This window comes from Trachypithecus francoisi, unplaced genomic scaffold (assembly GCF_009764315.1).
Source record: "Trachypithecus francoisi isolate TF-2019V2 unplaced genomic scaffold, Tfra_2.0 Lachesis_group7, whole genome shotgun sequence".
NCBI lineage: Eukaryota > Metazoa > Chordata > Mammalia > Primates > Cercopithecidae > Trachypithecus > Trachypithecus francoisi.
Window position 1 is genome coordinate 29,194,199 of NW_022681472.1, and position 24,910 is coordinate 29,219,108.

Genomic DNA, 24,910 nt, shown 5'->3' on the forward strand with positions numbered 1-24,910 from the left:
GAAGTTAAATAAATTACAGAGAAATCACACAGTGGGATACTAAACAGTTCTTAAATAAATAAAGCAGTAACCCTATTTCCAGTATGGTCAAGTAAACTCTCACTGAACTCATTCTCCTGCAGGAAACGATAAATTCTGAACAAACTGTAAAAAACAAATCATCTAAAGGTACCAAAAAGTGAATGAAACAGGTGGACACTGGAGGCAAGTTAACATCTGGAAAAAAAGAACATAGGATACATTTCTCTCCCTTTTTTTTCTTTTAATAGCTTGAATTTGAAGGCAGGCCCATCTATTCCATGTGAAATAGCTAAAATGCCACTAGAAAACAGTCTTACTGGTTTGAAGACCCAGAGATAAGGGCTCATATTCCACAGCCTCTGGAATACGAAGGAGGAATTATTAGAAATAAAAAATCTGAGGCCAAGCGCGGTGGCTCACGCCTGTAATCCCAGCACTTTTGGAGGCTAAGGTAGGCAGATCATGAGGTCAGGAGTTTGAGACCAGCCTGGCCAATATGGTGAAACTCCATCTCTACTAAAAATAAAAAAATTATCCAGGCGTGGTGGTTGGCAACTGTAATCCCAGCTACTCGGGAGGCTGAGGCAGAAGAATCGCTTGAACCCAGGAGGCAGAGGTTGCCGTGAGCCAAGATCGCACCCCTGCACTCCAGCCTGGACAACAGAGCAAGACTCTTGTCTAAATAAATAAATAATCTGGAGAGAGAGGGAGCTTCATATTCTATGTATAAAACTGTTTGAATCTCTATCTGACCCCTGAACCACACACACAGACCTGGAACCAATTCAAAGAAACTTAGCTAAGAGATTAGAATTTGAGGTGCCTGTCACCCAGTACAGAAAGAAGTTTTGTTAAGACTCCAGCCAACTAACTACCTGCCTAAAAAAATTTTTTGGCCAGGCATAGTGGCTCACGCCTATAATTCCAACACTTTGGGAGGCCAAGGTGGAAGGACTGTTTGAACACAGGAGTTAGAGATCAGGCTGGGCAACATAGCAAAACCCCATATCTACACAGATGCAAAAAATTAGCTAGGCATGGTAGCATGTGCCTATAGTCCTAGCTACTCTGGAGGCAGAGGTGAGGGGATCACCTGAGCCTGGGAGTTGGAGGTTGCAGTGAGCCAAGATTGCACCACTGCACTCCAGCCTGGGTGACAGAGTGAGGCCTGTCTAAAATACACACACACACACACTTACTTCAGAGGAATATAACAGAATCTAGGTTCTACAACATATAATTTTACAATGTCCAGAATACAATCCAAAATTATTCAACATATGAAACAGGAAAAAATGATCCATTTCCAAGAGAAAAAAAACTATCAGTGGAAAACTACCCTGAAATGACAGAGATGTTAGTATTAGCAGCAAGGGGCCGGGTGTGGTGGCTCATGGCTGTAATCCCAGCACTTTGGTAGGCTGGGGTCGGTGGATCACTTGAGGCTATGTGTTCAAGACCAGCCTTACCAACACGGCAAAACCCTGTCTCTACTAAAAATATAAAAATTGACACATGGGATCTAATTAAACTAAAGAGCTTTTGCACAGCTAAAGAAACTACCATCAGAGTGAACAGGCAACCTACAGAATGGGAAAAAATTTTTGCAACCTACTCATCTGACAAAGGGCTAATATCCAGAATCTACAAAGAACTCAAACAAATATACAAGAAAAAAACAAACAACCCCATCAAAAAGTGGGCAAAGGATATGAACAGACATTTCTCAAAAGAAGACATCCATACAGCCAACAGACACATGAAAAAATGCTCATCATCACTGGCCATCAGAGAAATGCAAATCAAAACCACAATGAGATACCATCTCACACCAGTTAGAATGGCAATCATTAAGAAGTCAGGAAACAACAGGTGTTGGAGAGGATGTGGAGAAATAGGAACACTTTTACACTGTTGGTGGGATTGTAAACTAGTTCAACCATTATGGAAAACAGTATGGCGATTCCTCAAGGATCTAGAACTAGATGTACCATATGACCCAGCCATCCCACTACTGGGTATATACCCAAAGGATTATAAATTACTCTACTACAAAGACACATGCACACGTATGTTTATTGCGGCACTATTCACAATAGCAAAGACTTGGAATCAACCCAAATGTCCATCTGTGACAGACTGGATTAAGAAAATGTGGCACATATACACCATGGAATACTATGCAGCCATAAAAAAGGATGAGTTTGCATCCTTTGTAGGGACATGGATGCAGCTGGAAACCATCATTCTTAGCAAACTATCACAAGAAGAGAAAACCAAACACCGCATGTTCTCACTCATAGGTGGGAACTGAACAATGAGATCACTTGGACTCGGGAAGGGGAACATCACACACTGGGGCCTATCATGGGGAGGGGGGAGGAGGGAGGGATTGCATTGGGGAGTTATACATGATATAAAAGTCATGCACATGTACCCTAGAACTTAAAGTATAATAAAAAAATAAAAATAAAAAAATAAAAAAATAAAATAAAAATTAGCCAAGTGTGGTGGCACACAGCTGTAATCCCAGCTACTCAGGAGGCTGAGGCATGAGAATCACTTGAACCCAGGAGGCAGAGGTTACAGTGAGCCAAGATCATGCTACTACACTTCAGCCTGGGTGACAGAGGAGACTCTGTATCCAAAAAACAAAAAAAAGAACTAGCAGCAAAGTTATACTATGTTCAAAGAGACCAAAAAAAAATGCTTTTAATGAATAAATGTATGGAGAATTTCAGCAGAGACAGTAATTATAAAAAGTAGCCAAACAAATTCTAGAATATGATATTCAAATTTAAAATTCACTGGATAGACATAATAGCCGAAAGGAGATGACCAAGGAATCAAGATTAATCAACAGAAATTATACAACCTAACTATTAGAGAGAAAAAAAGAAGTTAAAAAAATGAACTGAACCTTAGGGACCTGTTAGACAATATAATGGTCTAACAGAAGGAAAGGAGAAAAAGAGGGGAACAGAAAAATATTAAAAGACATAAGATCCAAAAATTTCCTTTGGTAAAAGGCATATTTACATATTCAAGAAGCTCAGTGAACTAGATTAATATAAAGAAAACCACACAAGATATATTATAGTTTAACTGCTAAAATCTAAAAAGACATATTATTGACGGGGAACAACAATTCAAATGATGGCTGACTTCTCAAGAGAAAAAGTCTGAGGCTAAGAGACAGTGGAACAACATCTTTAAAGTCTTTATCAAAGTGCTGAAAGTAAAAAAAAAGAAAAACAAAAAGAAAGCTGTCAACTTCGAATTTTATATTCAATGAAAATATCCTTCAAAAATGAAGGCAAAATAAAGATGTTTTCAGTAAATAAAAATTCAGAGAAATCATTGCCAGAAGACCTACACTACAAGAAATACTAAAGGATGTTCAAGCTGAAGAAAAGTAAAGCCAGACAGAAACCTGGATCTTCTGAGAAAACAAAAACAAAAACAAACACAAACACAAAAACAAAACAAAACAAAACAAAAACATGAGAAATGATAGCTATGTGGGCAAATAAAGTCAAGACCTTTTTCTCTTAATTTCTTTAAGATACAGACTAAAGCAAAAAATGGTAACACTGTGGAAGTTATGATCTATATAGATGTAATACAAATGACAACTATATATGGGCTGGGAGTTAAATATAGACCTATATGGCTGCAGGGTTTCTAAAATTTTCATAATCAACTTAGAAAAAATAATGCAGCTTCTTATATACTGACACGGAATGCAGTTTAAGGTATTTTTCAAAGGAAAAAAAAAAAACAGATTCAGAATACTATTACAGAATGATACTTTCTTAAAGCAAATACGTATACATATCCAGAGAATATCCTGAAAGGATAATACATGAAACTGACAGGGGACAGGGGCAAAATCGGGTAACTGGAATGCAGGGGTGGCATAATATTTACATTAACATTTGAATTTATTACATTTTATACTGTATAAAATAAATACAAAAAATTAAATACTCAGGAAAATCAAAAAATAAAGGCTCTGAGAAGTTCTACAGTAAGAAAACATTTAAATTTTCCTTGATCCAGCATTTTACAAACCTATATGACTGTAGGAAACTGACTCTTCTCCCTTTTTCAAATAATAGCTATTTCTATCCCAACAGTGACTGGTATTGCTTACACCATATTAAAAAACACTTATTTTTTTAAATCAACTTTTTACTAGTTGTACCAACTAAATCTAGTAGGAATATGACTCAGGTCATATAGATATCATTTCATATTAATCTTTAGCAACTAAAATATATTGTGGCATCTTGTTATGGAATCATTAGTATGTTCAACAAGCAATTTTTTATGTTTTCAGAAATAGTTGATATCATTCAGTTTGGACAGTAATAACAGAGGTACCTAATGAGTTTTTAAAAATAAGTAAGCATGGGACAGTGACTGAATTTAAGAATATATTGGAAAATATTAAGTCTAGAACTTTAGTGGATGGAATTTTATTAGACTGCCAGTGAAACTGCAATTATATTTGAAGTTGCTCTGATGGACTCTTTAAAAAAAAAAAAGAGTATTTCAAATGACCTGAGTCACATTCTTACTAGATTTAGTTGGTACAACTAGTAAAAAATTGATTTAAAAAAATAAGTGTTTTTTAATATGGCGTAAGCAATACCAGTCACTGTTGGGATAGAAATAGTTAATATGAAATGATATCAACTATTTCTGAAAACATAAAAAATTGCTTGCTGAACATACAAATGATTCCATAAGAAGATACTACAACATATTTTAGTTGCTAAAGATTAATATGAAACATAATCATTATTTTGAAACAAAAAAGAAAAACCCACAAATTCTTGTTAAAGTTCAACAGATATTACTTAAATTATAGTATCTTGGTTTTAACAATTTAACAGTTTAATAGTGAAAATTTTTTCTATGATACATTAATTTCACTGGTTCCTTTGAGTTTCTAAATCCACTTGACAATTTTCTTTAATAGTGTATTTTATTCAATTTATCTTTGTACCTACACTAACAAAGAAAAAAGAATACAATTTGTGAATACCTAGAAATTCCTTAATCATGGAGATTGTATACAATTGTTTCTATTCTCTTTGAAGGGAGGACATGATACTAGTTTCATCTGTGCTAACAAGGAGAACTTATTACTAAAAGATCTGGGGGAGGAGTGAGATGCTAAAATGAAAGACATGGAAGCCTGGCAACACATTCTAGCCTAGCTGATCCTTCCTAAGAAAAAAAGATAGCACTACTAGTAAGGTGCTAATGAGCCGTACTTGGTATCCTCATGCTCAACAACCTTCTCAGATCACTCAGGTTGAAAATAAACTTCTGTATTACAACTGAAACTAAAAATTACACTGAAAAGGACGTGTTTAGCATCTTAGAGGCTCCTACATATTTAAAGCCTCTTCTTTAAAATTCCATGTTTTAGATGTTTGAACAAGACATCAATAATTCCATTATCCTTGCTCTGGTTTGATATTATTTTTACCTCTCCCAAACCATAAAATTTGCAAAATAAAACATTCAACTGCAAAATTATTCAATATTTGGAAACGAAAATTTAACAAACCCTCTTAAGAACCAATACGAGAGCTATCAAATAGAATACAAACAGACACTTAAAATTTTAGAAACTGGTAACAACATTCAAATCAAAGAGGTGAAGTATTCCAAGAATATTTACTCCAGTTGTGTTAGGAACAAACTAAATTATGACTTCCTTGGGCCAACTAAATCCAGTAAGAGTAACATTCTGTTGCTAATACGATCATTTGAAATAATTATTTTTGAAAAGAACTTAGCCTATCAAAGTCAACTTCAAATATAAAAGTGTTCCCCATCAATCAAGTGTATAGAAACAATATAAAATTAGTCAAATTTTGTTTATTTTACAAAGATACTTCTCAAACCCAAGAGCTTCCTATAATAATATACAACATCATATAGTGTTTACTGATTAATAGGAAAAAAGAAGAAAATTAAATGAAATTAGAATAAAATATATAACTTCTACCAGAAAAAAAAAGAGACTAGAACCAGCAGGGACAAATAAGTGGAAACTATTAGAAGACACTGACTTAAAGATTTGGTTGTATATAAAACATAGCTCCCTATATTTCATATACCTAAACTTATAAAATAATCCCATAAACTCTATTAATCCTTAATATAGACTAGAAGAAACCCACAAACATTCTGAAAGGAGCCAAACTGCAAATATTTTAGGCTTTGCAGGCCATAGGGTTTCTGTCACACCTTCTCAATACTGCTGTTGTATTGAGAAAGCAGTCATAGACAATATACATCAACAAATGAAGGTGGTGGTGCTCCAATAAAATTTATTTTTATGGACACTGAAATCTGAATTTCATATAATTTCTACACATCACAAAACAATCTTCTACTAATTTTTTTCAATGATTTTTAAATGTACAACCTTAGATGATGGGACATACAAAAAACGAAAGCTGTGGGCCCTAGACTGCCAACCCCCTGCCTCATCTAGAAATACACGAAAAGTAGTTACTAGAATACTTTCCAAACATTCTTTCTAATAATTGAGTATCAATAATGTTGCATTTTTACTATGCCATTATTTTTACCATATGTAAGTTCTAAAACAGTATAATCTGCCAAAATAATGACAGAATCAAAGCTAAGAAAGCTAAAATGAAGTATTCTTAATATTTCAAAGCCACAAAAAAGAAGCAATAAAAAAAAAAAAACAGAAAAGTGTTGTTTCATTACACATTCCTAGGTCATAAATTTCACATAGACTTAAACTAACTCTATATAATACTCGCCCACTGAGTGATACAAAGTTATTAGTTATATTATGCCAAATTTAGAATTTCATTAATTCCAAAAGTAATATAGGATTAATATGTGGCCAAAAGAATCTTGGAGACTGGGTGAGATGGTGAAACCTCATCTCTAAAAAAGACACAAAGATTATCCAGGCATAGTAGCACTTGGACCACCTGGTCTATATCAACAAGCTACTCGGGAGGCTGAGACGGGAGGATGGCTTGACCCCAGGAGGTGGTGGTTGCAGTGAGCCAAAATGGTGTCACTGCACTCCAGCCTGGGCAACAGAGTGAGACCCCTGTCCCCCTACCCCTGCAAAAAAAAAGAATCCTGGTAGTTTCATAGTTAACACTGTTTCATATGGTAATACTGAAATGTCTTAGAAAACTCAAAGGACAAGGTTGTGAAACTGTATTTTAATTATAGCTTAACTTTAACTAGTTGTTAAGATCTTGGGCAAATCATGTCAGCCAGCATTTCCTAAAGTTTGCCCTGTATCCACAGATCATTCATTAATTTAACAGGATCTATGGCCAACTGAGTCTGAGAAATGCTACACATTATATACATTTCTAGAAGATTTATAATATACCTAAGCGTATCATAAATTCTGAAAAATTCCGCAATAAAGAATACTGTTAGTTTAATCTAGAATTGTCCAAACTTAACTACTTTTTGTGTGTCATACTTATTAACATCCAAAAAAACTAAAATTTCTTAAAACACACTTTAGAAAATTTTCTAATCTCTAGTCAAAATCAGATAAACATCCCTTTGGTTTCTAAATTTTAGAATTTTGTGAGACTAATTCTAAGTAGTAATTTTGTGAAAGCTGTTCAGCTATTAAGTTCAGGTTTACAAACCTGGAACCTCTGGATCAAATGTACTCCTTTATACTCCCACTATGAACTTCCTCTTCTAGAGCACTTATCTTTAAGTAGAAATAATTTCTCTAACTTTCTAGACTTACTCTTTAAGTGGGAGATGGAACCATCCGAATTTCTTCAACACTTAGGAGAGTGCCTGGATCACTCACTAAATGTGTTTCGGTTTGTTTCTATTTTACTGCAATAATCTCCCACTTGATCTACCCATAACCACTCTTGCCTATCCCATACTGCTTCTCTATGCAAACATGGTCAGGTCTCCTCCACTCAAAAACTTTCATCTTTGCCGGGTGCGGTGGCTCACGCCTGTAATTCCAGCACTTTAGGAGGCCAAGGTAGGCGGATCATGAGGTCAGGAGATCAAGGCCATCCTGGCCAACATGGTGAAACCCCATCTCTACTAAAAATACAAAAATTAGCTGGGCGTGGTGGCATACGCCTGTAATCCCAGCTACACAGGAGGCTGAGGCAGGAGAATCTCTTGAACCCGGGAGGCGGAGGTCACAGTGAGCCGAGATCGCGCCACTGCACTCCAGCCTGGTGACAGAGCAAGACTCCATCCAAAAAAAAAAAACAAAAAACTTTCATCTTCCACTCTTCTGAAAATGAAGACCAAATTTCGTAAAACAGCCCTGGAGGATCTAGTCTCTGCCTACCCTCTCCTGCTTTTTACCTCTTTTATCACTGCTTCTCTTTATTTTATCTGCTTTAGCCATACAAAGCTAGTAGAGATGAAACTAGTCAGCATAGAGAAAAAAGCAGAGCAGGGGCCTGGGGAATGTCAGGGTAGGGTAGGGTGAAGTGGGTTGGGGTGAAATGAAAGGCAAGACTGAAAAGGTTACATTAGACCTTAGCAAATGAGAGGGAACAGAAAATAAATACCTCTAAAATAGGAGTATACCTGACTTGGAACAGTAGGGAGCAGTAGGTGGGTTACAGAAGTAATAGAGGTCTGAAACAGCAGAAGCTTTATGCAATCAACTCCCATGGTTACCTCTCTCATCTAGATCTCTCCTGAGTCCAGTCTCCTATATGAAACATGTATTTGACAACTCCTCTTGGATGTCTTACAGACATGTCTATCCCTGAAGCCTTAACTGCACTCCAAATCTGTTTCTTCTCCATTCTTTCCCATCTCAGTAAATGGCAGTAACCTCTATCCACTGGCAAAAGCCAGAATCCTAAAAGGTTCTCCCACTAAATTTAGAAAAGACATGAAATTCCCATTAAACATCCTCCACACTAGGTAGCTATAGTCTTTAATTAATATAGCAAATATGGTAAAGACCCTAATCCCCTACATACAGTACTCCGTTAAGTATTACCACCCACATATTACACACATACAGGAAGGAAATCACTTACATCTGAGTCCCAATCAAGGAATTCACATTCCTATGGGGGCAGAGGCTAGGTGAAGTGGGACACTAAATCTGCATATCTTCTGAAATACCCAATGTCCATCTAAGACAAAATGGTGCCTGTGCCCAGAGGGTTAGCCCAAATAATATAATAGCTTCGAACTAAGAGGTAGCCACCATAGAGGAAGAGGTGCTTATGGCCTCTAACAATAACAAATATCAAAAACAGGAGGTCCAGTGAGCCCATCAAGCAAGATCAACATCCCATATACCTGTACTTTTATACTCTAAAAAAACATGGGAACACAGACTAGGAACTACTGTCGTGTTTGAAAATGCCCCCATGTTTGTTGTCAGTGCTACTGTCTGTTACTTCATGGTGACTAGAAACAAACTCCACAACAAAAATGACAATAAATTATGGTGTATTACTATAGTAGAATACTAAGTAAATTTATTAAATAGTTGTACACTTAGTTACATGGAAACTCATAACACATTCTGAAGTGAAAGCAGAGTATATAGTTTGCATAAATACATACACTCATTAAAATGCTACAGCTGTACCTCTGGTAAGCCAAAGGTTTGTATGGGCTTGTCCTAGAAAGCAAGAAAGTGAGGAACTAAGAAGGCAAAATGAAAAATTAGAAATAGATTTTGAAAAGTATGTTTTACCAAACTTATCTGACAAATTTAAGAGTAGTGAAATTATACATAGTGTATTCACTGACCATGATGGAATCAGACTAAACATCAATAACAAAGACAACAGGAAAAATCTCCAAACACTTGGAAACTACACTTCTAAAATAATCCGGGGGTCAATGAATTATCAAGGGAAATTTTTAAACTGAATGAAAATAAAATACAATATATTACAATTTGTGAGATGCAGAAGTGAGAAAAATTCGTAACACTAAACACATAGATCAGAATTAGCCAGGTGTGCATCTGTAGTCCTAGCCACTCAGGAGGCTGAGGCAGGAGGATCACTTGAGCCCACGAGTTTGGCGCTGCAGTGAACTATGATTATGCCACTGCATTCCAGCCTGCGCAAGGAAGTAAAAAAAAGGAAGAAAAGAGGAAACGTCTCAAATAAATAATCTAAGCCCACACCTCAAGAACAAAGAACCAGAAAGGGGAAAGTAAATCTAAAGAAAGCAGAAGGTAGTAAATCTAAGAATAGAAATCAATAAAACTGGAAACAGAAAAAAAACTATAGATAAAAGCAATTACACAAAATCTTGGTTCTTTGAAAAGAATAATAGAACTGACAAACTTCCAGCAACACTGACAAAGAAAAAAGACACAAATCATCAATATCAGAAAAGAATCACAGATTATCACTAGAGACCCTGTAGACATCAGAAGAATAAGGGAATACTAAGAACCATTCTACACACAGAAATTTGACACCTTAAGACAAAATAAGCCAAATCCTGAAAAAGCACAGCTATCACAACTTATCCAACATGAAGATGACTTGAAAAGCCCTATAGGTATTCAATAAATTGAATTCACACATTTAAAACTCCTAAAAAAAGAAAATTTCCAGATGTGGGTGTTTTCAGGAAGAATTCTGCCAAACTTTTAAAGATGTAATGTCAACTCTATACAATCTCTTCCAGAAAACAGAAGAAGAGAGAATGCTTCCCAACTCTTTTTATGGAATACAACAGTACCCTGATTTAAAAAATCAGAAGAAGAATGCCAAAGGGGTTATGGTGAGGGGAACTACAGACAAATATCCTTCGTGACTACAGAGACAAAAAGCCTTAATAGAATATTAGCAACATACATAAAGACTCTTAGATCATGACCAAATATTGTTTATTACAGGCATACAAGATTGGTTCAGTATTTAAAATTCAATCAATGTAATCTATCACATTAACAGGTCAAAAAAGAGAAATCACATGATCAGTTAATTGATGCAGCAAAACATTTAACAAAATTCAACACCCATTCATGATAAAAATTCTCAAAAAACTAGGAAGAACATGTCAAATTGGATTTAAAATATTTACTAAAAATCTACAGCTAAAATCAGACTTAATGGTGAAAGACTGAATGTTTTGTACCCAAGATCAAGAATGAGGCAATGATGTCCACTCCCACTACTCTTCAAGCACTGTGTTGTAAACCGTGTTGTAAACACAGTGCTTGAAGATCTAGCCAGTGCAGTAAGGTAAGAAATTAAACATGTATTAGCCCATTCTCACATTGCTATAAAGAAATACCTGAGAACAGGTAGTTAACTGGCTTATGGGTTTGCAGGCTGTACAGGAAGCACTGAGGCTTCTGCTTCTGGGAGGCCTCAGGAAATGTACAATCATGGCAGAAGGCAAAGGGGAAGTAGGCACATCTTACATGGCCAGAGCAGGAGGAAGAGAGAAAGGAGGGAGGTGCTACACTTTTAAACAACCAGATCTCACGATAACTCACTCACTATCACGAGAACAGCACCAAGGGGATGGTGCTAAACCATTCATGAGAAGCCATCCCCATAATCCAAACACCTCCCACCCCACCCAACCTCTAACACTGGTACAACTGAACATAAGATTTGTGTGGGGACACAGATCCAAACCTTATCAAAATGAAAGGCAAGCAGATCAGAAACCAAGAAATAAAAATGTCCCTATTTAAAGATGGAATAATTGTCTGTGCAGAAAGAAATGTATTTTTTTAATTACCTAGAACTAATAAGTGAATTCAGCAAGTTCACAGGACACAAGATCAAAGTATAAAAATTGAAATGTATGTCTATATACCAGCAATAAATACATGGAAGGTGAAAGTAAAAATACAAGAAAAGATTTATTCTAAAATTTACATGGGAAGGCAAAGAACACAGAGTAATTCAAACAATTTTGAAAAAGAATAAAGTATAAGAAACCACTCTTTTATTTTAACACTTATTATGTAACTTCAGTAATCAACACTGTGAGGAGTTGGCAAAGAAACACAGAGTTCAACAGAACATAACAGAGAACCCAGAAACAGACACACACTAGTGTGGCCAACTGTCTTTATACAAAGGTAAAAAAGCAATTCAATGGAGGAAGGACAGCTATCCAACAAATGGTGCTGGAACAAATGGATAACCATAGGCAAAAAACCGAAACAAAAACCCTTGACCTAAACATGACACCAATAAAAAGAAGCTAACTCAAAATGTGTATTTAAATGTAAACCATAAAACTTTTAAAAGAAAACCTAGGAAAAAACCTTTGGGGATCTAGATTTGGTGAGGAGATTCAGACATGACACCCAAAGCACACTCACAAAAAAAAATTGATAAACTGGTCTTCATCAAAATAAAAAACTTCTGCTCTATGAAAAACTATGTTAAGAGGATGAAAAGACAAACTATAAAAAGGGAGAAAAGATTTGCAAACCACATATCTAACAAAGGATTCATATCTAAAATATATACAAAACTCTCAAAACTCAACAGTAAAAAAAACAATTTTATAAGAAAATGTGCATAAGAAAGACATTTCACCAAAGACACACAGCTAAACAGACACACAGATACACACACACACACACACACACACTTACACATATGAAAAGATATTTAACATCCCTAGCCATTATGGAAATGTCAATTAAAGCCATAATGATATATCACACACCTATCAGAACGACCAAAATAAAAATATTGACAACCACAAATGCTGGGGAGGATGAGGAGAAACTGAATCTCTCATACATTCCTGATTGAGATGCAAGACAGCTCAGCAACTCTGGAAAACAGTGTAGCAGTTTCCTAGAATACTAAACATATATTTACTACACAACCCAGGTATCACACTCCTGTGCATTTATCCCAAAGAAATAAACATTTACATCTATACAAAATCCACACATATTCATAGCAGCTTTATTTGTAGAGCTAAAAACTGAAGAAAAACAAAACATCCCTCAATGGGTGAAGGGTTCAACAAACTGTGGTACACAGAACACTACTCAAAAACATAGCATTCAAAAAGTCACATACTATGATTCCATTTATGTAATATTCTTGAATATTAGAGACGGAGAACAGATAAATGGTTGCCAAGGGCTAAAGATGGTAGGGAAGCAGAGGTGAAGGGAAGACTAGTAAGGGACAGCATGAGGGACAGCTTTGTGGTGACAGAATAATGCTGGTTTTTTTTTTTTTTTTTTTTTTTTTGGAGACACTCTCCCCCTGTTGCCCAGGCTGGAGTGCAGTGGTGTGATCATAGCTCACTGTAGCCTCAAATTCCCGGGATCAAGCAACCCTCCCACCTCAGCCTCCCAAGTAGCCAGGACAACACACATGGACCACTATGCCTAGCTAATTTATTTTTATTTTTGTACACATGGGATCTCACTATGTTGCCCAGGCTGGTCTCACACTCCTGGCCCCAAGCTATCTGTCCCACCTGGGCCTCCCAAAGAGCTGAGATTATAGGCATGAGCCACCATGCCCAGCCAAGTTCTGTATCTTGATTGCTGCAGTGGTTGCATGAATCTACATGTGATAAAATGAAACAGAACTACAACACACACATTTACCAATGTCAGTATACTGGTTTGAAATATTGTCCTATAAGTCTGTAAAATGTAACCAATGGGGGAGACTGAGTGCAGAGTACATGGGCTTCTGTGTGCCATTTTTACAACTTTCAGTGAATCTCTAATTATTTCTAAATAAAAACATTTTTTAAAGGAAGACAGAAACAACTAAATCAATAGTAATTAGCTACATTCTGAAGTTTCTGAATATGTATCTTGAAAATTTACATCCCACATATACTATCATTCCTAGTATTTTCTTGAATGATTTTATTTCATGGTGATCTTTATTCTAGAAAAAAAATACGTTTTGAAGTGAGGCTTCGATTATCTTACTTCACAGTATCCAAAATACCCAATAACAAAACTATTTCATAAAATGGGTTTTAGAATTTTACAGAAATAGATTTATAATCCAATTCTATAACTTACTACATAAATGACATGAGCAAATTAAACTTGAGTCTCTGTTTCTTCATAACTAAAACAAGGATAAAATATATATACTTTGGAGAACTACCATGTCTGTGTATACAGAAACTGGCAGTGTTCTACATACACTGGACAACGTAACTTTTACTGTTACCATCTTATCTCCCTGAAGGTAACACACATTCCTATGGGCAGGAGCAATTTCACGTATTTCCCTTGAATCACCTTACTGCTGTCAGCATGGTGATAAGTATACAAAAAATACTCAACATGCAATTTTCTTTGAACTTTTAACCTCTGCCATTAAAATTACCCTTTTTCTTTACTGTAAATGGTTATACCTCGACTTTCTGAAAAGGGCTAGGTTTGGAGTCTTTCAGGTGTGTTTTGTTTTTCAAATGAGAGTTTTCTTGTTTTTGTTTTTTAGAGACAGAGTCTCTATCACACAGGCTGGAGTACAGTGGTACCATCATAGCTCACTGCAGCCTCAAACTTCTTGGCTCAGGTGATCCTCCTGCCTCAGCCTCCCCAGTAGCTGGGACTACAGGCCTACACCACATGTCCAACTTATTTTTTAATTTTTTCTAGAGACGAAGTCTTGTTATGTTGCCCAGACTGGTCTCAAACTCCTGACCTCAAGCAATCCTATCACCTTGGCCTCCCAAAGTGCTGGGCTGCCAGGCCAGCCTCCAATAAGAGTTTTTTGATGAAGCTAATATGTAGTTTCTAAAGGCATCAAGCCAAGAAAGACTAGTTCAGCGGTGTAATAGTTCAGAGATGCAAAACACAGACCAAGATTTCCAAACATTCTGCACATCCCATATTCTTGTTTCTAACTCAGTCAGTGGAAAATATTTTTTTGATAGCCAATAAGTGGCGTTTTTCCAGCGTCTCATCACTTCATAGAGATCATTATTCTTGCTTATCATTTAAGAATCCTATTTGTATTTAAATTGACTAACACTGCTACCCATTACCAGCTCCAGGTTGTTGACCCTGATTTTTTGCAATGTTCTAGAAATTATTTCTATACTCACCTATTCCTCATTATATTTGTTCCATCACAACAGAAATTATAAAAAAGATAATACCAACCCCACTCTGTAATTTGGTATCTTCTTTGAAGAATTTATTCTGCTATTTCTTCTCCTAGTTCTAAACTCCTAAAAGGAACTGTCAAGTAACCATCAAATAGGATTAATAAACTCAACTGTAATACTGCTCACTAAGCTTCTCTTACTCATAAAAGTCATATTAAAATGTACTGTGAGGGACAGTGCAGTTTGTATGATATTATCATCAATATATCACAACAAAAGTTTCAAACAAAACACTTTAGATATCTTTGAGAAGGTTTTAGATATCTTTGAGAGCATACTACTCAAAGATGCTCTATACTTTTTATTAGTTAAAATGTCTTCTACTATATATATACACATATATATAGTGCAAAGACAGTACAGAGTTCCCATATACCCTTCCTCTAGGTTTCCCTAATGTTAGCAACCGACAAAAACACAGTAACACTGGTCAAAACTGGAAACTGAACACTGATACAATAGTATTAAGTAAATCGCAGATTTTATTCAAAGATTTTATACTTTTTAAGTAACTGGTGACACTGGACTTCTAGATATGTTGGGGACAACTGAATATCCAGATGTCTTGGAAGAATTTCTATTATCATTTCTAATTTAACATGCTCCCAGCTGCTCTATGATGAGCTTTGATTCTCTATGAGAGCATGGAGTCATGGTAACATAGAATCTTCTGTTGGATGAAACCTTGGAAGTCATTTAGATAAATATTTTTTAAAGTATAAACTATGACCCATTAACAGGTCATATAATAAATTTAATAAACCACAACTATAATTTTTTTTTTTTTTTTTGAGAGGGAGTCTTGCTCTGTTGCCCAGGCTGGAGTGCAGTGGCAGGATCTCGGCTCATTGCAAGCTCCTGGGTTCTGGCCATTCTCCTGCCTCAGCCTCCCAAGCAGCTGGGACTACAGGCGCCTGGCACCACGCCCGGCTAATTTTTTGTATTTTTAGTAGAGACGGGGTTTTACCATGTTAGCCAGGATGGTCTCGATCTCCTGACCTCATGATCCACCTGCTGTGGCCTCCCAGAGTGTTGGGATTACAGGCGTGAGCCACCGCACCCAGCCCACAACTGTAATTTTTAATAAAACAGAAAATATTAGAGTATAATACAGATGTTAAGGGTATTACTGCTTCATAAATCTTGTTTTAGTGATATTTGTTAAAACGTATATCTGTGTGGATGTAGGTATTTATGTACTAGGTCATATTATTTTTAAAAATTCCTTAGCACAGGCCAGAGACAAAAATGTTTTAAAAGTCACTCATCTATATCAAACCAAAGAAAGAAAGTTCTCTTTAATATTCCTGACAAATTATAACCCCCATCTCTAACTAAACACTATTAAAGGTAGAATATTTGCTACTTATACATCAGACAGTAATACGTATTAGGAAATTTTTAATGTGGAACCAACATTTCTCTGTTGACTTTTCATCTACAACTCACAAAAAGGGCGGGTTTTTTCCTTCTGAAGAAAAATACTGTGCAATCCTATTTCTTTTTTTCATCAAATCAGTGAACAGAAGTTGTTACACCTAGAAATCAAAAGTTCCAAAAGAAAGTTTCCTTTTCAGTTCCCAAGAAGAGACTCTAAAAATAAAGGGCAATAATAGAAGAACAGAAAATATATATATGTAAGGACTCTAAACGAAAGAATAGAAGCAATGCCAAGCAAAAACATCAAGTCAATGAAAGAACATCTTTGTAGAAATGATATAAATAGTGGATCCTGCCCCTGGCCAGCCCCGCCCGGCCTTCCCTCGGGCCCACCTGACCGCCATACGTCCCTCCTCCTCCCCATCTCGTGGCCAGCAGCAGCCCTCTAGCTTTGGCTCTGTGGACTGGCTCTCCCAAAACAGCTGCTCACACCCCCAGGCCTGCCGACGTCTCCCTGAGGAGCCTCCCTGGCCCGGGTCAGGCATCCAGCTCCTAGGAGCCCCCTCAGGCCGTCAGCATCACAGAGGCTAGGTCCTCAAACCTGCCTCCGCCGGAGAGGACCGTGGCCGTGTAAAGGGCCAAACACCTGGCGGGCTCCCCGGTGTCCCCACAGTCTTCACCACGGAGCAGGTCCGCGCCTTGGAGAGCGTCTTCCGGCAAGACCAGTACCTGGGCCCTCTGGAGCGGAAGAGACTGGCCAGGGAGATGAAGCTGTCGGAGGTCCAGATAAAAACCTGGTTTCAAAATCGCCAGATAAAACACAAACGGCAAATGCAGGACTCCTAGCTGAACAGCCCCTTCTCGGGGGTCACTCCACACACCCCCGGCTTTCCACTCACCGTCTTCTAGCCTTGCCAAAGGCCTGCAGCTGCTGTGCCCTTAGGCGCCACTACCTGGGCCCCAGGTTCTGATGCTGCCCACTGGCTCCTTCTGGGATCTCTGCCAAACGGAACAAGAGGCTCTGGCCTCTGAGTGGGTTTCCTGCTGAGGGCAGCCTCTGGCCTATCACCCTGCAAAGCCCAGGAAGTGGCATGCATACGCTGGCACCAGCCCTGTCCGCGGGACCCTGGGGCCTGGTGTGCTCTGCTGGAGACAGGGGACGCATTTTGGGGAAATGCCTCTGACTCCAGGCCTCCCATACACGTGGTCTGTGCAGATCGCACGTGGCGCCTACATGGAGGACTCAGCTGTTCTGTTTACATTGTGGCGGCACCTCTCATCCTGACTCAAGCAAAGGTTCTCGAGATTTCTGGAGAATATATTTATTAAAGCCACCTCTTCACCGAAAGTTACCAAAAGGGTCGGTTTGGGAAATAAATGAAGGGTCAGTGTACAGAGTCAAACACAGAAGTGGGCTTGTTATGAATAGGGCTTTCAGCATAAGATAAAATGATAATTTGTTTTTTTTTTAAAGTGTTTGAAAACCTGGTTTTCCAGTTGGAAAAATAAAGGTTGTAAGCTTTGTGTGTAAAAAAGAAAACCATGAAGGATTGGAAGGGGGAAAACAAAAAGAAATTATATAAATAAAATTATCAAACTCAGGCAGATAATTTCATAGACGTATGCATTACTTACTAGCAAATCTTCTCATTTTGGAAAATGTTTCACTTTTTAATTTTTTTTAAACACACAAAGAAGAAAAACTTCCACATTCAAAAGAAAGACTAAACCATGCACAAATGAACCCTTTGTTTCCTTTAACAGACAAGGAAGTGATTTCATGAAATTTATTAAAACTGTTATTTCTGGCCAGGCGCGGTGGCTCACGCTTGTAATCCCAGCACTTTGGGAGGGCAAGGCAGGCAGATCACGAGGTCAGGAGTTCAAGACCAGCCTGGCCAACACAGTGAAACCCCATCTCTACTAAAAATACAAAAAAAAAACTTAGCCGGGCATGCTGGCGGGTGTGCTGGCAGGCGCCTGTAATACCAGCTACTCGGAAGGCTGAAGCAGAATCGCTTGAACCCGGGAGGTGGAAGTTGCAGTGAGCGGAGATCGCGCCATTGCACTCCAGCCTGGGTGACAGAGCAAGACTCCGTCTCAAAAAAAAAAAAAAAAAAAAAAGCTGTTATTTCTGTCCAATCCCAAACAACCAAAGCAACCAAAGTACTTCATGTCATTAAATATATATGTGTAACACACTTACACATACATATATATAGATATTCACCAAACCTGTATTGAACTATCTGGCCACTTCATACTACTCAAAAGGCAGATTCTTAGCAAAATATATGACAGACAAAAATGAATTCTGAAGTAAAAAAATCCACCAACTAGATAAAACTCAATATACTCCACACTTAAGGGGACATCTTAGGGCTTAATTAAAGCCCTGCTACTCTTACTTTGCCCCAAATTCAAACTATAGTATCAGTTTTCAAGATAATAGCAATTGAAAAGCATTAAAGGAGGAAGCAATATGCAAAGGTGCACTAACAAAAACAAGAAATAAGACGACAATCTGACTGCCAAGAATGATTTGGAAAGTAACTAAAAGCACACTTGAGTACTCTAGAAACAGATGTCTAGGATTATCTGGTATAAGGACAAACCGTGTATATATCTCATGAGGCTTATGATAATACTTATTGTTTATAAGGTTGACAATGAGTCAACAGGAAGGATTCTTTATGCTAAGAATTGTGCCATTTTCTATTTAAGGATATAAAAAATATACGCCATAACTTTTAGAAATATTTGTATCCAAAATTACTGAACTAAGTAAAGTTTTAGTTTCCAAAAAAAGGTGAATCCTCAGCAATGTGAGGAAGCTAGCTGTCCAGAACAATTGTCCCTAAGGAGTGTGGTTAACTGTAATTCTTACCTTCTTCTTTACTTCTTTCAAAAGTTCTACGACTATTTAAACTATCTCATAATCTTTGATGTTAATAGAGGGTAATGTGTTTTAGGTTGTGGGGACCAGTATTTAAATGACTGGACATAGGAAGTTTTAAAAAACACTAGGGTTCAAGCTCTGCAACCAGAAATTCTGATTTAATTAGTTGAGATAAAGCCTGGGCATCAGAATTTTTAAAGCTGCCCAGGAAAGCCTGATGTTCTGTTAGGGTTGGGAACTGCTTAGGTAAATAGTTTTCTTCATGACACCTTTAGGAATTTTTAAGAGAGATACAGTATGCAGCATTTCCAAAATTTGTCTTCAAATCCCTTTTACCATGGAACATCTTATACAACACTGACTTAGGTAACACTTCATCTGAAAATCAAGGTAAATATTAAGTTTAGAATCAAGTTGTGTAACTTTTGAATTTTGTAAAAGTTCTAATGTGGTTAGGAAGAAGGAAGGGGAGGGAAAAAAGAAAAGGAGGACTTACTTTTATCTTGCTACCACATTTTTTATATTACAAAAATTCCAAATGAAATATCTTAATTTTAACTTAAAATTTCACAGTTTATTTTAATCATGCTTATATTAAGCCTGTGACTCAAAAGTATTTACATGTTGTGAAAGTTAATTCCAAAGATAAAACCATGCTGCCCTCTAATGGTTCAAGATAAATATTTTTACCTATACATACTAGTAAGGTGATAAATACAATTTTATTATTTTATAAATGGGAGGATTACATTATATACTAGAAAAGAAAAAGATTTCAATTTTTGGTATAACTGAGCTCAAAAAATTAACTATGACTGCTATGTTCAAGCTCAAGACCCTTTTAACTGTCCAGGCACGCTGGCTGACCCCCTGTAATCCCAACACATTGGGAGGCTAAGCCAGGAGGATTGTTTGAGCCCAGGAGTTTGAGACCAGCCTGAGCAACACAGTGAGACCCCATCTCTACAAAAAATAAAAAATTAGCCAGACATCACAGTGTCCCAACTACTAGAGAGGCTGAGGTGGAAAGATCACTTGAGCCCAGAAGGTCATGACTGCACTGAGCCATGATCGTGCAACTGTACTTTCAGCCTAGGTGACAGAACAAGACTGTCTCAAAAAAAAAAAAAAAAGAAAGAAAGAACTCTTTTAATTATCAAGCCATTTCTTAAACTACCATATTTGCCTATGCATGTGTAAATCAGGATAAAAATGTTCAACTCGTCTGCATTCTGCAATAGCCATATCTAATTTAGCTTCTCTTTCAAATAAATCTATGGCAATAGTGTTCAAATTTGAATGCTCATACCCCACAAAAAAAAATTTAGAAAATTACACATATTCTTGCATATTTCTTCTTATAGCTAAAGTTTTAATTCACATTTTAAAAATTTCATTAAGTACTTGCAAAAGAAAATTAGAAAATTACAGTCAATTAGAAAAGTAGTTTCTAATTTACTGTAAATATTTACATCTTAAAATAAAATTGTCACTCTTTTAAGTGTATCCAAAGAAACTGAACTATCAAAGCAAGCTGACATCCATCCTTATCTACTTAAAAAATACATAAATTCTGTTAAATACAACAGAAATTTTACACCAGTTGTATCTTGTTTAACTTGCATTTTACTGCACTTTCTCCAAATAATTTTATCCTAATTTCATATTTTATAACTAGAAGTCTTTTATTTCTCATTCTACCATAATTCTATGAAACAAAAATGGACATATTAATTAAAATTATAGATCATATTTCCATGTAAGTTAAAAAATGTTTTGTGCAATGAGCAATTATTGCAATTATTAGCAGATAATGAAACAAATATTATAAATTTTAATACATAATTTTTTTATTCCTTTTTATTATTATTATTTTTTTTTTAGACAGAGTCTTGCTCTGTCATCCAGGCTGGATTGCAGTGGCGGGATCTCAGCTCACTGCAAGCTCCGACTCCCGGGTTCACACCATTCTCCTGCCTCAGCCTACCAAGTAGCTGGCACTACAGGTGCCCACCACTATGCCCGGCTAATTTTTTTTTGTATTTTTAGTAGAGACAAGGTTTCACCACCATGTTAGCCAGAATGGTCTCAATCTCCTGACCTCGTGATCCACCCGCCTCGGCTTCCCAAAGTGCTGGGATTACAGGCGTGAGTCACCGTGCCCGGCCACATAATTTTCAAACAAAAAGTAAAATATTAATGGATATGAATCTCACTGACATTTATAGACTTTTTTTCTTTATATTGATGTATCTAAAAAAGAATATTTCTTACTGCTAAAATGAGATAGGTTCTCAATTCTACTCTTATTTCACTTATTTCAGGTATAATCACTAAGAAATGTAATTCACATTAAAAATTAAATCACTCTGAGTTTTGTTATAACAAGGTCACTCAATTTTTTCTATGCCAAAACATACACTGTGATCTACTATCAGAATATTTTTAGTGATGTGGCAACTGATGTTAGGTCCCTTTACAATTTGTTGAAAGCAAATAACTAGAAACTACCTGACTTATGAAAGATGCATTACACATTTGCTACAATTATTCAGTTTCTCCACTTCTGGGAAGTATTCCAAAATAGTATTACTATGACTTATCAAATGATTATGAATTATACCTGCTGTTGTTTCCCTTAGCAGTTTAATTGTATATACTCCGAAAGGGTAGAAAACATCAAAATACTGTTAATTTCAATATCCTTTTGCTAAAATAACATGTTTTATAAAATGCTTTCATCTTATCATACACTTCAAATATATTCTACCCAAACGGTAGAGCAGCATACAGTTTTGGTAAACATCCACTGTCAACCAAATGCCAAATCAGACTATCAAAAAAAAAAAAATCTGCCTTTATTTCTCAACTCAAATACATTTCAGGCTTAAACAAAAAAGATTTTAAACTTGTCTCATAAAACAAGGCCCAAATATACACTATACACAACAGACACCAAAAACAGAGAAGGGCTAAAAAGTTATACTAGCTTAATGAAAACAGAAAGCAGTGATTGTTATGCTGATATCAGACAAAGCAGAATTCAAGCAAAAAGGTATTAATGGCTAACACTAGGTATTAATGGTCAAATCTACAATTCTTCAGTGATATATAACAGTTATGAATACCTATGCACCAAATAACGCAGCAGCCACCGGAAGCCAAAAACTACAGGAGATGCAAGGGTATATAAACAGAAGCACATAAATACTAAGACATTTTAACCCACCAATCTCAGTACAAGACAGATCAAGTAGACCAAAAAAAAAAAAAAAAACCATATAAAAGACCAAAGCAACAAAATCTTACAGAAGATGTTATGTTTATATGTGTGTACATATGATCCTCCATTTGATCTCAAAGAAAGCATAAGGAGGTGCCACAAGGTGGAGATATTACAGTCTCAAACTACAACAAACTAGAAATTAATAACAAAATTTTAAAAAGCAAAGGGCCCTTCTACTTGAAAAATAAAACCTTTATTAAACAATTTGTACATGAAAGGGAAAATACAAACTGGAAAAACAATACTGAAAGAATAATGAAAATACTACATAGCAGAAACTATAGTACAAATGGAAAACAATGGTCAAAGGAGAATTCATAACCTTCAATAGTTATAGTAATAAAAGTATTCAAATAAATGAATTAAATTCAACATAAATTTTTAGAAGGCATATAATATTACTAATTTTGCATCAGATTTTATTTGCTCATTTTTTTCTTCTATATTTATACTGGTATTAGATTGAAACTTCCTTTTCTGTACTGTCTTTACCAGGTTTAGGTGTCAATGACAACTTTATTTGCTAAAAAGAATTCAGAGGCTGGGTGCAGTGGTTCATGCCTATAATCCCAGCACTTTGGGAGGCCGAGGCAGGCAGATCACCTGGGGTCAGGAGTTCGAGACCAGCCAGGCCAAAATGGTGAAACCTTGTCTCTACTAAAAATACAAAAATTAGCTGGGTGTGGTGGCACACACCTGTAATCCCAGCTACTCGAGAAGCTGAGGCACAAGAATCGCTTGAACCCAGGAGGCGGAGGTTGCAGTGAGGCAAGATTACACCACTGCACTCCAGCCTGGTGACAGAGCAAGACTCCGTATCAAAACAAAAACAAAAACAAAAACTATTTAAAAGGTACAATAGTCACACTCAGTAACATGGGGTTTTAAGAAGTATCTTGGGGGGCTGGGCACAGTGGCTCACACCTGCATTCCCAGCACTTTGGGAGGCCGAGGTGGGCAAATCACCTGAGGTCAGGAGTTCGAGACCAGCCTGACCAACATGGTAAAACCCCATCTCTACTAAAAAAAAAAAAATGGCCGGGCGCGGTGGCTCAAGCCTGTAATCCCAGCACTTTGGGAGGCCGAGACGGGCGGATCACGAGGTCAGGAGATCGAGACCATCCTGGCTAACACGGTGAAACCCCGTCTCTACTAAAAAAAATACAAAAAACTAGCCGGGCGCGGTGGCGGGCGCCTGTAGTCCCAGCTACTCCGGAGGCTGAGGCTGAGGCAGGAGAATGGCGTGAACCCGGGAGGCGGAGCTTGCAGTGAGCTGAGATCCGGCCACTGCACTCCAGCCTGGGCGACAGAGCGAGACTCCGTCTCAAAAAATAAAAATAAAATAAAAAAAATAAAAAAATAAAAATAAAAATAAAAAATAAAAATTAGCCAGGTGTGGTGGCCCATGCCTGTAGTCCCAGCCACTTGGGAGGATGAGGCATGAGAATCTCTTGAACTCAGGTAGGGGAGGTTGCAGTGAGCGAAGATCATGCCACTGCACTCCAGCCTGGATGACAGAGCAAGACTCCATCTCAATTAAAAAAAAAAAATTATCTTGGGAAGTTCACCACCATTTATCATAATGTTTCTATGAGAAAATGCATTCTAAGTTTCCAGTAACCAACATAAAAACAAAGTTTGGAACATGGCCTATTTGATGATCACCCAAAATCTTACCCAGAATTTATTAGACACAATATTACATTTCCAAGAAATTATGTTATTGCAGAAACTTCTATAAACATGTAACATAAACCCTCATTAATAGTCAAAGCAAATTTGTTTTAAAAACCATACTTATGCTGGGCATGGTGGCTCATGCCTGTAATCCCAGCACTTTGGGAGCCCAAGGCGGGTGAGTCACGAGGTCAGGAGTTTAAGAGCAGCCTGGCCAACATGGTGAAACCCTGTCTCTACTAAAAATACAAAAATTAGCTGGGCATGGTGGCACGTGCCTGTAGTCCCAGCTACTCCAGAGGCTGAGGCAGAAGAATCGCTTGAACTCAGGAGGTGGAGGTTGCAGTGAGCTGAGATCAAGCCACTGTACTCCAGCCTGGGTGACAGAGCGAAACTCCATCTCAAAAAAAAAAAACAGCAACGAAAAAAAAACCAACCATACTTAAAATTCTTTCTAAATCCAATGGACATTAAAACTTCACAAAACCTTTACTGAA

General features: G+C 37.0%; 1 protein-coding gene and 1 pseudogene across 19 annotated transcripts in view; one reads left to right on the forward strand and one right to left on the reverse strand.

The window, feature by feature from the left end:
• LOC117079582 overlaps nt 1–17,880 on the forward strand; it is a 33,275-nt pseudogene extending 15,395 nt beyond the window's left edge.
• The window catches only part of STAU2 (staufen double-stranded RNA binding protein 2), a 345,902-nt gene that overhangs the window by 227,585 nt on the left and 93,407 nt on the right, over nt 1–24,910 (reverse strand). The gene's annotated exons all lie outside the window — the stretch shown is intronic.